This window comes from Nannospalax galili, unplaced genomic scaffold, assembly GCF_000622305.1.
Source record: "Nannospalax galili isolate Female #2095 unplaced genomic scaffold, S.galili_v1.0 scaffold253, whole genome shotgun sequence".
Taxonomy (NCBI): domain Eukaryota; kingdom Metazoa; phylum Chordata; class Mammalia; order Rodentia; family Spalacidae; genus Nannospalax; species Nannospalax galili.
Window position 1 is genome coordinate 203,937 of NW_008335287.1, and position 16,055 is coordinate 219,991.

General features: G+C 41.8%; 1 long non-coding RNA gene across 1 annotated transcript in view; it reads right to left on the bottom strand.

Annotated features, from left to right (window-relative positions):
- Positions 1-3,251: 3,251 nt before the first annotated feature.
- LOC115069768 overlaps positions 3,252-16,055 on the bottom strand; it is a 44,060-nt gene continuing 31,256 nt past the window's right edge. The window contains exons 2-4 of the long non-coding RNA XR_003848999.1: positions 9,440-9,503; positions 6,061-6,121; positions 3,252-3,581 (exon numbers count right to left, since the gene is read on the bottom strand). This is a non-coding gene — a long non-coding RNA (uncharacterized LOC115069768). The remainder of the gene's footprint in view (positions 3,582-6,060; positions 6,122-9,439; positions 9,504-16,055) is intronic.

Genomic DNA, 16,055 nt, shown 5'->3' on the forward strand with positions numbered 1-16,055 from the left:
TTCCACGCAAATGTGTTTAATGGATTTGAAAAAGGAATGGCAGAACTGCAAGTTTCTGGAATGTCATTAGCTTGAGTATGCATGTAATAATGATGGTTTTTGGTCAAGGATGAGCCCTAGAACAGAGACCAAATATGTTTGTTATTGCTTTTGGTGGAAGTGAATGTGTGTATTTGTGGGTTGTGGAACACATTAGATTTGGAGGTGGATCTGGAAATCAACAATCAAGATACTTGGAGGCCTACGGTCTGATGGACAGAGTGAATTTACGGGTAAGAAGACCAACGCCCAAAATGAGAATGGAACACGAATCAGAACATTGCTTTCTCAGTCATTTGTTCATTCGTTTGACAAGCTGAGTATTGATCGTGCTGTGGTGTCAGACACGGGGGTCAATGGAGAACGAGACAGGAGCCCTACCTTCTTGGAGCTGATGGCCTAATGCAGACAAGTTAAACAACCGTCTTCAGAACAGTTGCCCCTAGAAGCACATCTGGAAGATTAGAGTGGAGTGTGTTTGCTTCTAGACAAACCTTGGTGGTAGCAGAGAACAGTCATTGGGTCAGTACGGCAGGGGTACATTTAGGGAGTATAGTAAGATCAGGGTGGAGAGGTGAAGAGGAACAGAGTCACCTAGAGCATCTTATGATCAAAAGTTAAGGGAGGAGCTGGGGAGAGCTCAGTCAATGAAGGGCTTATTGTGCAAGCACCAGGACCTGAGTTGGATCCACAGAACTCATGTAAATAATTCAGATTTGGGCCAACAAGATGTCTCAATAGGTAAAGCTCCTGCTATCAATAAGCTTGATGACATGATCTCGTTCCCCAGAACCCACATGGTGGAAGGAGAGAACTGATTTTCATAAATTTTCCTTTGACCTCTATTCATGTGCTGTGACATGTGGGAACATACACATACTTATACACACACACACACATGCATGCACCCACAAACATACATGTACATACACACAGGCATGCATGCAAGATGTAAAGAAAAAAAAAAACAAAACAGACATGGTTCATGCCTGTAATCCCAGCAGAGATAGGAAGAGTCCTTCTGGCCAGGGCTTGCTGCCTACGCCAGCCAGTCCATTTGAGCGGCTCCTGAAGAATGGCACCTTAAGTTGTCCTCTGGTCATGCATATGTACCCACAAACACATGTGTACCCCCACATACAAGTTAAGGGGTTTGTTCTTTATTTGGGGGCACTCTACAAGGCATGACTAATAGACAAGTGGCAAGGACTAGCATGTGAGGATGGTGAGCAGTTATTGAAAATGGTATTCTCTATGTGAGGAGGGCTCAGTTGAGAATATTTATGGGAGAGGATCTTCCCTATGATTTCAGATGATGGAGAGCTACCCCTGCTGAGAGCAGGGCATTTTCTGAACACCTGCAGCCACACCTGTCATCTCTCCCTGGGTGGAGTGTGCAACTCTGTGGCAGTCTGTATTTGTTGTGGGTGGGTTTTCATGAATCTAAAGGAGCCCTGTCATTTTAGCTTCCCATAGCCATGTTCAAATTCCTCAGCTTGGCTTTCAAGGTCATCCAGCCTCTTCCACCCAAACTCATCCCACTCCAGGCAGGGAGCCTCCCTCCAGTCAAACAAGTCTCAGGCTCTGCCACGGAGCTCCCAGCTTTGGTGACTCTGGCCTGCTTTTGTTCCTAGATTTAACATCCTCCAGATTCATCTGTAAATTGGAACTCATCACTCCTGGTTCAGGATGTTCTGTGGATCACATGCCTGAGAGTTGCTAGCAAAGAGTCTAGCACAAGAATATCTTTCAACTAGGCTCAACAGTCTTCACACTTAATTTCTAGACCCTTGTCCATGTTTCACAAACTGGATTACTCAAATGTTTTCAGGGCTAGTATGACATGAGTGGTGGGAACCAGAGCAGACAGGAAGGGGTCTCTTTTGCTTAGAGGGAACATATACTAGAGACCCAAGAAATTAAATTGAAGCAAACAGATACAATCAAAACAAAATCAACTATAAAGGCATGCAGGGACAGGCTGTGGCTTCCTCCCCCCATTGGTTAATAACCCTTCACCCTCTGCTTCTACCTTGGATGGTAAATATGTCTTCTCAGGCAACTCTTCTATTTGTCCACAGAGCTACTTATTTTTCACTTGGTTCATGTTCTTTATGGTGTTACTGATATTTTAATGTAAACTATTTTGATTCTGAGAATTTTTATGAGAAATATGTGTAATTATGTATGCAAAGTATCTTGGGTTTTGCACCTACAGGGCAGCCTTAATGTTGTTAAAAATGACATCAAAGCTATTACATCTAAGTTTGGATACCAGCTCTCTAAGAGTTCCAGGAATCTCCTTCCTGTTTGCTGACTTAGTGAAGAACAAGGATAACAATAATAATGGCTATTGCTTATTGGATGATTACTCACCTTACAGGAACTCTCTGGGTGCTCATTTCTGTTCACAGACAATCCAAGAGGCAGTTCTTAGGAGTTTTATATCAAGTGACCTGCCAAGTTAGGTAGTTAGGAAGCTACTGTGTAGGCTCTGGCTGGCCCCAGAGCCCATGTACCAACCATGGCTCTGGATTCATCCTGCCTGCCTTCTGTTCATCCCTAAATGCCCAGCTCACAGGAACCTCCTCCCTGGCTTTCTACACAGAGTGCATTGTTCCACCTTATGCATCCTCATAGCACTTCAGAATAGCAATTACATCCTCTAGCAATTATCACATTAATATTTTTTATGTGTGTGTTTACTAGTACGTGCGTCTCTTAAGGAAGAATCTGTGAATTACTCAAGGTTGTGTACTTGACCTAGGGCTTGACACAGTCTGATATGCAACAGTATTCACTGAGACTCAATTAAACTGATAATGACCTACTTGAATTTTATTGACGGTAAGATGACAGCTGGAGATGAAACACAGCTGTGTGAAAATTTCAAATGCTAAGCATTATGGTGCTAAGCTATTGACTATTTATATCATGAGACTATAATATTTTTGGTGTTGTCTCCTGGACTGGAGTAGCTGAAACCACTACTAAGGTGTGTTTTCTCACCAGAGTCCCCAGCTCTGCTGGCTGCAATGCTTCCTTTCCGTCATTCCTTCTGGGAGGGGTCAGTTCATGGCAGATATGACTGCCTTGTGAATACCAGAAAGAAGGAGAAAGAAAAAAATGTACCAGAACATAAGCTTAATAGCAATTAGAATATTTCATGAGCGGTTACATAACAGGTTGAAAGAATGTCAAGGAACCTCAGCCTCGCCCTGCTGTGAGCCAAGGTTCCGAAATTGTATCAGGACACTGCCCTCCGTCTGCACAGTGCTTCAACATCTGGAGTCTTCTCCCTCTATGATTTCATCTTCTTCCAACAACCCATTGGAGTGGGCAGGAGAGGCTTAGAGAGTTAAGGACTTGTCTGGTCAGAGAAAGATGGAGTGGGGTCATGACCCTGCCTTCTGAACATTTGCAGGGCAAGCACAAGATGGCCCCAGTAGCCGATTTGCCATTCGAAGGTTCCCATCCTCAGAGCATAGATACCTTCAAGGACTCAGCAGACGATGGGAATAGAGATACTGACGAGAGACATGCTGCTGGGCAAAGACGAGACAAGGGTTGTGAGGTGACCTCACAGGGGCCTAGAGGGGAGCCCAGTCACCAAAGGTCAAAGAAGGTCACATGTGGAATTTACTTATTTACTTACTTATTTATTTACTTACTTATTTATTTATTTATTTATTTATTTATTTATTTATTTATTTATTTAATTATTTATTTATTTATTTATTTATTTATTTAATTATTTTAGATAGGGTCTCCCTATTGCCCCAGCTGACTTAGAATTCAAATTCACTACGTAGACCAGGCTGGGCTTGACCTCACAGAAATCCACTGCCTCTGCCTCCTTCATACTGGAACTAATGCTTCATGCCACCACACCTGGTACATGTGGAATTTTATAGGATAATATTTTAACATTAAAAAATTGTATTTATTTATGTGTATGAATGTTTTGCCTGCATGTATATAAGTGCATCACGTGTTTGCAATGGCCACAGAGGCCAGAAGAGGGTGTTTAAGAGCAGAGAAAAACACTGGCTGCTCTTGCTGTGGATTGGGGTTCAGTTTCCAGCACCCACATAACAGCTAACAACCATCTATAACACCAGTTTCAGGGGAGCTGACACCCTGTTCTGACCTCTTTGGACATTGCACACATGTGGTGCATTTACATACATGCAGGCAAAACACACATATCCATAAAATAAAACTAAACCTTTAAATTTTTTTAAAAGAAAGAAAGGATGAAGTAGGCATGCTTGAGACTAGCCAGCAGTTTTCAGTCGGTAAGCACTACCTCAGCGCACCTCGTTACATTTAATTTCCCGGTGGATGGTTCAGAAGAGCTCTCCAGGTTCTGTCCTGATCTTTTAGGGCATCAAAGAGATACAAGTGAGAGCGCCTCTGCCTAGCGCTTCCGGTTCCAGTTCTCTCTGCTCAGGCTGCCTGTCTGGGTTCCAGGGCTGGAGCAACGCAGAAGCAGGAAATAAATGATTTTGGAGCCCGCTTTGGTGAGGGCACGTGATTTGTTTGTGTTCCTCAGTGTCCTGTCCTTCAGTTCCTACAGATTCTGCGAGCCCTGGTCTCAGATCCTCTCCCTGTGGACCATTCTACAGGGTCGTTAGTGTGGGCTGCTCCCTGGCTGTTCGGACTTCGTCTCAGCCCAGCAGCTGCTTCCCTACTACTGCTGAACCCCGGGCCCAGGTTAGACTGCTCCAGGCTGGCTCAAAGCCACAACCGTGGACTGCCAGCATCCTGAATTGACAGAGGTCTCCACTGTAGGTCCAGTTTCTCAAAGACCTTGTGACTATCCTCCAAACTATTAGGATCAAGGTAACATTTGCCACATATGGGAATATTTACTGACAGGTTGACGTTCATAAAGATGCAGCTCATGTGCAGGAATCCTTGCTGGTTGTGGGAGGGAGAGGAATGGGGGAAGGGAGATGGCTGGGCAGAGGAGAGTTCTGGGCTTCTGCAAATGAAAAATGAGGCAGACATAGCGAATTCTAAAATACAGCTGAAGGCACTGCAGTTTGGGCAGCTGAATCCCATTAAGAAATCATAAGGAAGCTCTGTGTTCCTGCCATTGTGATGAAGAGGAAAAATAATCTCTGAGGGCTTCACAAAGCAAACATTTTGTGAGCAGAAGGCTTAAAGTTCTGCAAAACCTCATGAAAATGGAAACAGTTTGATAGGCATGGAGCAAGCCCAGGAAAGAATCAAGCCTGCTCTTACAGTCTTTACCCTGGGGGGCTCTGGGAGGGAAATTCCAGTGCCTAGCCAGGGTGTTCCTGCAGGGGAGGTCAGAGCCAGGTGGACCCCTCATCTAAAGCAAGGCCAAGGCCTAGATGCTCAGGGAACAGAGACAAAGCTGTTTTCATATTCACAAAAAGACATTTCACACCAACAGATAAGGCAGGATTTTCCCACTGCCCCCCTTTCCAATCTTTACTTTAGGCTGTCTAGATCTTAATAAAAAAAAAAAAACCAATTGAAGCTTAAAAAATTCAAATTTAAACCATTCTGAGGAATAAAAGAAAAACAGTATGAATGTTCCTGGTAGCCTTAGAGAGTGACAGGGGGAACATCTCTGTGAGCAGGGGACATAGTTTTATAGGCTTGGTGCCGTGATGCTGTGAGGAAGGACAAGTCGGTCTCAAATAAAAGCATTATTTATGTTACTGTATTTTAATGATAAAAATGCAGAGCTAGAGAGATGGCTCAGCGCTTTAGAGTACTGTCTGCTCTCACAGAAGACCTGAGTTGAGGATCCCAGCACCCATGTGGTGTTTAACAACCATCCATAACTCCAGTTCCAGGGGAGCTGAGTCCCTCTTCTGGTGTTCGTGTGCACTGCACAACATGGGGTGTAATGTACACATAAACAAATGAAAAAAATTTAAAATTAACAATAATATAAAATGCATAAACATCTGAAAATAAAGGCCTTTCAACCAAGGCTTTTTTGGAAGGCTCTGTAGATTTGGAATCTATTTTTGAATGTACCTTGATCAATGCTCAGATGACTGAAGTCCAGTAAACCCCAAGGTACAACCAGGAGAAGGATCTAGAAAGGATGAAGGAGTTGTTAGGGGAGAGGGCATCTTACTACATCGTTTAGTGTTAGGGATGAAGACTAAGAAAGAGGAGATTAAAACACATAAATACCTTCCTTGAAGTCCCATCAAAGGTACCTCTTTTTTATTTTTGTTTTTTTAAACAGAGGCTCACCATGTATCCCAGCTGATCTTGAACTCACGATCTGCCTGCCTCTGGTATTACATGTTTCTGTGCAGGTGCCACCATACCTGACTCAAAGGCCCAGTTCAAAGGTGGCTTTTTCATGAAGCAAGTATTAAATCACACATTGGCTAGTAATTCTGTACAAACTGTTACCAAAAGGCATGACTTAATTAGAAAATAAAAAATAGATTGAAGAAGAAGATGACTTTAGAAATAACCAATTATCGGGGCTGGAAAGATGGCTCAGTGGTTAAGAGCACCGACTGCTCTTTCAGAGAACCTGGGTCTATTCACAGCACCCACGCGGTGCCTAACAACCATCTTTAACTCCAGTTGCAGGGGAATCCAATGCCCTCATCTTACATTAGCAGGCATTGCACGACACAGGTATACTTACATACGTGCAGGTAATACACTCATACACAAAAAAATAAAGATAATAAAATATTTTAAAAAAAGAAATACCTAATTATTGTGGGATTCTGAGACTGATTTATAGAACACGGCCTTGTCCTTTTTTATGAGCTCACACTAGTCTTGGTTGTCACTTAGGGTCAGGTTACTTGGAGAGGGACAAGCAGGCCTGTGGTCTGATACATACATGCCAGTTCTGGTTTTGTTTAGAGTGGGATGGTCTTGGCAAGTGTTCCTCTGCTTCCTCCTTGCCTCCTCGGAGGTAACAGCATTCAGTATCTAGCACTTAATAACTTGTGCATAGAGTTATAAGACTTAGGAACTGTCTTCATTATCATAACTTGAGCACAAAAGACCAGCGTGAGGCTGGCTCCATGTAGCACCCTGGGGATTCAGTACTCCAGCAGAATTTCATAACCATAGCTTGTGCTAATATCACATTCCTTTTAATGTCTTCCATGAGATCTGGCTTCTTGTGATATTTACTTTCTTAGAGAGCACTAGAAAAGAGTAGAGGGAGGAGTGTGTTCCTGAAGGTCACTGACATATAATAATTCAGGGATCCCTCAGAATACTAACACCAGTCACTCACTGGCCTGGAGCACCTCCTTTCCTCAGTGAGTGGCTAGTTATGATCCCCAGCAAGGGCATCTATTAAATACACTAACACATTCACAGGTGGGTTTAGATGACTCACAATCCCCTTCTTTCTTCCGTCTATCTATCTGGGCTGGAACACTATCCAATGGACAGGCAAGGACAGCCAAATCTTCCCCAGAAATGAAGGAAGCCACCTCATCCATTTAAATCAGCATGTCCAAAGTGAAAATCGGGGCCAGCATCTATGTAGCTCTTTTTCTCTCTGCTGCTTCTTTGTGTGTGATGGTTGGAGGAGGGGTTGACCGTAAAGGAATCATATAATTTAAGAATATGAACAAAATTAGTCTTCTCTGTCTTTCCAAGAATTGACTATGAAATTGCAGACTACTGTGCAAGCCTTTGACTCTTCAAGTGTCTATGAAAATGGAACAAAGGATTAGTCTGAGGGCACAGCATTAAGCTCCGCTGATGGAAAGTGAAGCCCTTTGAAATGGTTCCTTTAAAGGCCTTGGCATTCTGAATTTAATCCATTGTCTCCTCAACTACCTTAGGCATTTGTTTTTAATAAGTCTTTACAAAGTAAATGATTCAACAGAGGACTTCAAAACTGTGTTTCTGACCAGCAAAATAAATACTCTCTCCAGATGTTTCTCATTTTTCTATGTCACTAATTCAAACTCTGAAATCTCTTGTTTATAGGACATTTATTTAAGCCTGATGTTTTGCATGCCTTCTTAGAATCTCCCTTTCTGGCTCTGCATTGCAAAGCCATTTAAGGGGTGATCTGCTAAGGACAGAACCTTACCTTTCCAGTGTATTCCAAAAGGCCAGGGAGATAGGTCATCTATCAAGGTCCTCTTCAGGTCCTTTTATCATCTGAGTCACATGGATAGCTTTTTGGATTTTGCTCCAAAACTGGTCGACATCAGAGGAGCTAAAGTTGCTGTTCTCTGTGCACTCCTACACTACAGGCTGTGTGTGGTGGCTTTCTGTACTTTATTGTGTTCCTTAGTCTACCTCGCCCCGTGCCAGCAGTGACCAGGGAATTAGAAACGCCAAAAAGGAAGTGACAACAAGAAGTCATGGTGAACAAAAAGCAACAGAGGTGGTGCTGCTGGTCCTGGGGTGACACAGATGCACACAGGTGACGATCAGACATGTAAGCTTTTCCCTATGTGAGATTTCAAACACTATAATTGTATTAATGAAATTGTCTTGAATTACTGATACGGTTTAGATCAGAAATGGCCCTGCTCAAGTGTTTGAACGCCTGGACTCTAACTGCTGGCGCTATTTGGGGGAGGTTCTGGCAGAGATGGGTTCCTAGGAAACGGTCTTTCAGTGTTATAGCCTGGCCCTACTTCGAGTCTATTCTCTCTGTTTCCTGGTCCACTAAGGATGTGAACAAGTGGCAGTCAAAGTGCCTACCCCCACCACTCATCCACACAGCCACCGTGCCTTCCCCACCATGATCAACTGTGCTGACACTGAGCTGAAATAAACCCTCTATCTTAAGTAGCATCTGCCAGGTATTTTGTTATAACAATGAGCAAAGTTACTAATATGATTGTGGTTAGCATTTATTAAGACTTTCGCTATGCTAAGTATTCTTGGTTATCTTTAACATTTCTTAGGATAATCCTAAGAAGGGATTCTATTATCTCCATTTCATAAGTGTGGAAACTGAACCTTAGAGAAACTAATGACTATTTGTTCAATAAATATGTACGCAATGGAGACAGTCTCTCGCTGAACCTAGAACTTACTGTTTTGGCAAGACTGGCTGGTCAGCAAGTCTTCAGTATCTGGCTATCCCCTCCTCCCCAGTGCTGCTGCTACACACAGTGGGTGGATGCTTTTATGTGGCTGCTAGGGATCTGACCTCGGGTCTTCATGCTTTTGTGGCAATCACTTTATCAACTGAGCCATCTCCCCAGCCCCTGGAACCAGCATTTCTGAAAAAGTATACTCTGAATTGTATGTGATTTGAGATCCAACTCGACTTTCCCCAATTTATGTTCTAAGTATCCCTCTCTGAGGCTGATACTGTCTTTGGATTTTCTAAACTTCTGGGTTGTTTGTTTGTTTTAAAATAAAAGCCTAGAGTTTCACAATTACATTATCTTACCTGATGAAACTTAGTAAGTTTCCAACTGGAAGAATCTTCATGAGAAAATACCTGGATGTGAAAGCTGTTGAGAGAAAGATAAAGGACAGTCAAGAAAAGGAAATAAATTTCATTATCATTACAATTGATATGAACTCTTAAACAGAGTAAGTGTAATAATAATGATAGATACATTGTATTTTCTATTAGCAACTTAAACGAATTTGTAGGTTAAAATATATAATTGGGCCTACACAGTGACTGGTAAAAAAGAAAATTTCATGATTTAACAATCCTGTTGAATAGAAATGGTAATAATAGCACAGTTACAGTTAAATATTCTAAACAATATTAATTAAGTTTGTTTTGACCCACGGTTTGTTTGCCCAAGTTATGGAGCTATTTTTAGTAGTGAGAGTATTAGAGTAATTTTTTGGAGACAAGATCTTGCAATTTAGCCTATGCTGGCCTAGAACTCAAGACCTTCCTGCCTCATGTTCCGGGGTGTTGGGATTTCAGGTACTTGTGGAGATAAACTGCTGAAATAATTTTTTCTTTTTGCATTCTGAAATCTCCTTCCTAATACAATGATGTGATCTGCTTTTTGATGATTTTTTACTATCAGGCAATAAACATGAAAACTGTCATCTTTATAAAGAAGCATCTGAGAGGCACACATATGTGGTGTTTATGAAGGAGAGTATGGAGAGAGGGTTTCTTCCAAGAAAGTTCTCAGCATTTCCTCTCCTTCCTTGTAAGGAAGAAATCCAGGCATCAAACTCACCTGGAAGTGGGCCCTTCACCTCAGCCTCCCGACTCCTCATTTGGTCAAGACCAGTGGCTAGAGGGACCCAAAGGAATCCTCGCTTCCACAGTTCATTCCCCCTTCCCCACAGTGCCCAGACTGACACACAGGCCTCACTGTGGGGCTTTTTAGCCTGCTTTTTGCAATGGCCAAGACTTGGCAAATTTTGCTTGCAGTGTTTGCTATGTCTCAGCCATCCACCCTCGCTTGCACACAGAGGCAGAGATGATGGCCGTTCTTTTCTGGCATTTCAATGCATGTTCTACTGTTCTCTCCCTCCACACTGATTTCATGACTGAGGCTGATCACAGCTCATGCTCTGCTCCTCCAAAGCACTCTAAGTACATTCAGAAAAATTTGATATACTAATGTGAACCATGAGCTTGATCTTTACCCAGAACTACCTTTCTCTCTCTCTTTCTCCCCCACCACCCCCCTTTCTGTGTTTATCTTTGGAAGCCAGAGCAGGATGCCAGGTGTCCTCTATCACTGCCTGACTTATTCCCTTGAGATAGGGTCTCTCACAGAACTGGATGGCCAGCAAACCCCAGTGACTAACCCTTCTATCTTCACTCCTCCTCTCCCTCATGGTTGGGATTATGAGCATAGACTATTATGTCCAGGTATTTCTTACATAGAAGCTGGTGATCCTAACCCAAGTCCTCATGCCTGTACACCAAGCCCTCTTACCTACTGAGACATCTGCCCAGAAGTTCCATTTTTTAAAATGTCTAAATCAAGAAAAGTTTTCTTGCATACAAGAGTTAGCTCAGAAAATTTCTTCATACTCAAGTTTGAAAAGAGCCATATCCTCTCCACTGGACTAAATCTAGCTTACAATATCTTTACTCTAGAAAGACATGATGAACTCATAGGTGTTTTGCCAATTTCTTTCTTCTTACAATTTTATGGCAAGCCAGTGCTCATCAGCTTATCAGGGCAAAGTGCCCACAGACTTGAACTCATTAGTTTGTCTGGGCTAGAGACTTGGGAAGTTCAAGATGCTAAACTCATTCTAAGTATACTTGTACATTAACGTGTCAGCAAAAGTCATTTTCTTTTCTCTTTATTGAAAAACCAACTGCAAACATTTACTGAGCTTGAGATTGCTATAAAGGAAGTGTTCGACATAAGCCTTGCCCAGTGTGTATACTGAAGTCTGAATAGAAGATCTACAAATGGGAACTGATTAGAAACAGTGCAAGAAAGGGTAGAGTATGTAATAAGACCTTAGCAGGTATGATGCCAGGGAATTTAGGACGGCTTTAGGAAAAAAGTGATAAGAACAGAGATTGAAGGGTGCACAGGAATTGTGTAAAATAGGGGTATGGTCCTTATGTTTTATTTAGTTAACAAATGCACTGGCTTAAACAATTTGGCATCACTGATTAAATGTTGTTCTAGAGGTCTACTGTGCTAGTAAGCTAAAGAAGTTTTTGGTTTGACCTTCATTGGCAAGATTTTAAAACAAATTTGATTAATTATAAACATGGACACATTGGAAGACTTTACATTAAAAAGTCTAGCCTTCAGGGCTGGAAATGTATCTCTTAGTAGAGTACTTGCCTAGCATGCAGGAATCCTTAACCAAGCACTGGATAAAGTGGATATGGTAGCTCACATATGTAATCCTAGCACTTGAGGGGTGGGGGCAAAGGGGATCAGAAGTTCAAGGTCATCCTCAGCTACATAGTGAGTTTAAGTTAGAGGCCATTTTGGGATACATGAGATCTTGTCTCGAAAACAATAAAAAACAAAACAAAACAAACTGAGTGATAGCAGCAAGTGTCTAAGCACCTAGCATGCCCAAGGTCCTGGATTGATTCCCCAGCACCTGAAAAAAAGAGAGAGTATTTGACTTTGGCATGGTACTGTAAACCTCTAATCCTGGCACTTTGGAGGCAGGAGTACCTCAGAGATCTAGGCCAGACTAGGCCACAGAGTGAGACTCTGTCTCAATAAACAAATGAATAGAAAGACAGTCTGCCAAGAACCTGGCCTACCTTTCTGCATGGTCACCAGGATCTAGAGTTGAGTAGCAACTGGTGGTGAGCTCAAGCCCTTGGCCATTCTGTCCCTCTCACACCACACCCTATGGTTCCTATTCCCAACATGCTTTCATTATGGGTGTTAACAGTATGAATGTCTGGTCACTGTGGGCATTTGAGTGTTCAGAGCTGTGCTTTAAAGAGCCTTCTGCCCAGTGGAAGAAGTGGCATAGACTCCATCCAGTCAGTTCTGTCAAAACAAGTGGTCCTGTTCTTTTAGATCTTTTTTGCAAGTAAAACACCCAACCCATAGTAGGATACTTGATAAAACACTGCTCATGATTTAGAGAGAGAACATCATGGATAATACATGTATAGTTTAGCTTTTTTTTTTTTCTGATAGTGCATCATGGATCATGACTTAAAAATGTACAGAAGTAATGGCAGGGACCTAGGCTGTTTATAGGAAGGAGGAGATTTCCACTAACTCTTTCAGCTTGTTTAATTTTGGAAACAAATTTTAGGTAGGAAAACTCTGATAAATCAGATAATTGAGGTTGACTATTGTATTTTCAGAAAAGCTTCTATTTTTATATATAATTTAACTTAAACAGAGTTATTCAGACATATTTAAAATATAGTCAAGTCTAGCTGTGAAGTATCCTATAAGGTTAGGCATATGAGTCTGAAGACTCAGTGTGGGCAATCAGTTCCTTACTGCCTGCTCTCAGGACAAGTAAGCAGCATGCAGATGAAGACAGAGCCAACAGCATTTGTAAGATTTGGAATGAGCATCGGAATGGCTGTGCGTTCATCCATCTGTCTTGATGTGCGCAATTCTTTAGCTCAGTGAACCTTGTCTTGATACTCCTAATAACCAGATCTATGAACTTGGCCAGATCCACAAATTCTTCCTATTTTCTTCATAATCCAACGAGGAAATCATATTAACTAGTTCTATGATCCCCCCCACCCCTAAAGATGGACCGTGCAATTTCTTCAGGCTGAGGTGCCTGAAGTAAAGGGAACCCATCTTGTCTTGGTTTAGCACTGATCTGCGGTCCTTAACCTTGGCTATCTCTGTCCAGCCTGATCTATGTGAGGTTTGCTTTGCCGTCACAGCTGTTCTTCTTCCAGTGGGTCCTGAAGGCCATTGGTACATGCCAGGGCTCTCTGGTTATTACATACTCTTTCACCCCTGGTTATTAAATGCTCTATCATCTTTTTTTTTTTTTGGTCTTTTTTGAGACAGAGTCTCCCTGTAGCCACAGCTATCCTGGAACTCACTATGTAGATCAGGCTGGCCTTGAACTCACAGAGATCCGCCTGCCTCTGCCTCCAGAGTGCTGGGACTAAAGGCGTGTGCCATCATGCCTGGCACAATACTCTATTATCTTTAAGTCTCTTTTTAGTCCCAATTTCCTCTGCCTGGTTTCAAAATAAGGTTTACTTTCTGCTGGAGCCATAAATGGAGAGGGAGAGCCAATTTGCAACACTTCTTAGAATGTAAAATTATTGAAAATATTACATGAACTATTTGAGCATTACAACATTTACCTAAGGGTTTTCAGCTCAGGAGCTGCTAAAGCTGGCTCAGCCTCTTCTCCTCACTTCAAAAAGGAGATCCTCAGAGTTCCTTCCTGCCCTTGAGCCTTGGTGATTCACTCAAATCGACCAAAGCCAACCACCACCATAATCACCATCAGAACACTCTCACCATCTCTGAAGACTGAAAGTGAATAGGATTGTTTCTTTTTAAAGACTTATAAACAAATCTCAAACTACCTTAGGGCAGGAGGTCTAAAAGGGAGCACCTCTCCTCCCCTCCAGCACTCTGTGGTATTTGAACCTGCTGGGCTCGGCTGATGTTTAAGCAGCATCTTCAAGCTCCACAGAGCTAATTACAGCTGCTCCAGATGAGCCCTAGTGTTGGTCACATTGCTCCAAGTGTAACAACTTCCTGTGAAGAAGTCATTTCAGTTTGGGAAAATTATGGTAATTCAATTCGCATTGTTCTGAAAGTTGCCAGACGTGTCGCGCCAGGAATTAGTGTCAAGAACTTTCATGTTCCTTGGTTCCACCTCTTCTGTGTGTGTGGGAATCTGAACAAAGGGTGGAGGCCCCAGGCAGTGCCATCTAAGGAGCCAGGAAGAGATCTGCCCTTTCAGTAACGATGACTTCAGAATTATAAAAGCTTTCCGGAAGCTTTCACTCAGGACTTTTATATGCTGTACGGATGGAAGTAAATCAAACCCAGGTAGTCTGCCATGGGAGGTTAAGCGACTAGGAGAGGACTTCTTTCCTGAAAAACCGTTTCTCTTTGTTTTCCATTCTCTTCAAATAGACATACACGGGGAACACACAGACTTTCTCCCTGTATTATGTAGGAAAATATCACTCATGTTGATAACTTCTTTCTGTGAGTCATATGGCACCTGATTTTGGCAAACACAAGCTCCTACAAGCCAGTGAAGTCACTCTTATGTGAAGGGTTTATTTAAACATCTGCTTGCTTTCTGCTTGAAACAAGGCCCTGGGGGCCTTTCGGACAGGGACCTTGAACTCTCTATCTAAGGCTGTTCTGCTCTTCAGAAGATTATAAATTGTATCTTTGAAATCACCCATTATTCTAACCACTTGCTGTCCTTAACATCTGTTAATTTTGTCTTTGGTCTACTTTCTCTGACCACAGGTTCTGTGCTAACAATGGAGGTTATATAATCTCCCTACAGTCAGACTTCCCCATCTACCCTCTTCTCACTGGGGCCAGTTTCTTTTCATCTCATCATTTAAAAAACAGAAAGGAGATTTTGTCTAGAATGAGGCTACAGGTTTCTACCCCAAATCATTCTTGCAGAGAAGAAACTGGGGACCAGAAACAAACTTACATCTTATGTCTCAAAGACAGAAGCCAACAGCACCAATGCATTCTCTAAAGCATAGTTTAGGAAGTTAATATTTATTTATTTATTTATTTATGTGGGCACTCTTCCTCTTGATGGAAGGAGAATAACAGCCTTTTTTGTTGTTGTTAGTGTTTTATTTTTATTTTAAAACAAGTTTGTTTATTCAGCAACAGTGGTACATTTAGAATTATAGCAAACAGTGAAAAGAAGCACGTTTCTTAGTATTTTCAAATTCTGGCGTGTTGCTCCTTGAGATTCAGGGACAATAAATCAGTATCTCAGGAAGTCTCAGAAATTTCACGTCTGTGTTTATTTTAAACATACTTGTAACAATTTTTACACTATTATTTGAATAGCTGAAATTTTTGTTTAAAAAATAAAACACTAAATTTAGTAGTGCTTACAAAGAACTACAGCCCATTTCCTAGTCAGTTAACAGCCCATATGATATGAAATCATATGTGGACACTACTCATTTAATTTGGAAAAAAATTTTTTTAAAAAAAAGAACATTCAAATTCTTATCCTTATAGACATGACTACTGAAACTATTCAAAATCTTCCCTTTTAACATATACACCACTGCTCCAGTTAGAAAGCAGCATACACCTACAAAAAGATGAATTGCTTAGTAAATGCCATTATTGAAATTTTTCTGTGTAACTATTCATGAGAAATAATTTACTTTGCTTCTTACCACCAACCTCATCCTAATTTAGAATTTGTCCTGTGTCTTAGTACTGTATTTATTTGCGACATTCCACTATTTTTGAAAATTAAATATTTTTTTAATTTTAAAAATTTTTTTACACCCACTTCCCAGCTAGCACCCTCCCATAGTCTACCTCCCCTCACTAGAGCCCTTATACTCTGATATCCCTGCTACTGTCTGCTGTGTTGTCGGCACCCCCAGCCATTCCCCACTTCTTGCCTTTCTG